This window comes from Capsicum annuum, chromosome 1 (assembly GCF_002878395.1).
Source record: "Capsicum annuum cultivar UCD-10X-F1 chromosome 1, UCD10Xv1.1, whole genome shotgun sequence".
NCBI lineage: Eukaryota > Viridiplantae > Streptophyta > Magnoliopsida > Solanales > Solanaceae > Capsicum > Capsicum annuum.
In genome coordinates this window covers 13,839,218-13,840,104 of record NC_061111.1, presented here as the reverse complement: position 1 = coordinate 13,840,104, position 887 = coordinate 13,839,218, and positions in this window count along the sequence as shown.

Genomic DNA, 887 nt, shown 5'->3' with positions numbered 1-887 from the left:
ATCCTCATTGTTTGAGTCGATTCCAAAAGTTGTAAGTCTCACCCCACTTCAAGTGTCGTTTGGGCCTCATGTCATCCTTTTCTTCTAACCTTATCCAAAAGCCAAGCTACAACCAAAGAAAGACCTTCAGATCAATCTTTGAGAATGTTAAGACTAAGCATGCAATGAATGTGATGACGCATTTTGGGAACTACTTGTCTACCTCAGTAATAAAAATTGAAAGAGAAATAAAAATAAGAGAGTCTTATTGGTGAAAACCCTCATGGGCACCGTAAGACGATGGTAAGTTGAGAGAAATAAAAATGAGAGAGTCTTATTGGTGAAAAACCTCACAGGCACCATCAGACGACTGTAAGTTGAGACAGATAAAAATGAGAGTCTTATTGGTGAAAACTCTCACGGGCGCCATAAGGCGATGGTGAGTTGAGAGAAAAATGAGAGAGGCTTGTTGGAAAAAATTCTTCAATGTGCCACTAGCCGAATGAGCTCTTCGAATGCAATGGGTTCAACAAGTAACTTAGTTTCAGAGCCATTAACTCACCAATAATTGGTAAAAAATTTGGATATAAAGATCAGGTAACTTGATCCAAAATGCATGGCATAATCATTAGAGTTGACTGTCATTTCTAGATAAATTTTTCATTTCTTCATTTCAAATGGGGACATTCATTATCTTTTCTTTCTTCTCTTTATTTTTATTTTATTTTCTTTACTCAGTTGTCCAAATAAAATCATTGTCGTTTTTGCTCTTGTCTTTGAGTCAAGTCCATGTCAAAACAAGTCAGAAAAAATTTCAAAATTGGCTATCAGCTTCTTCAATTACGCAAAGCAAGACAAAAAGCCAACACATGAAAGAGACATGATTGTGAGCTGAAATAAGGCATGCA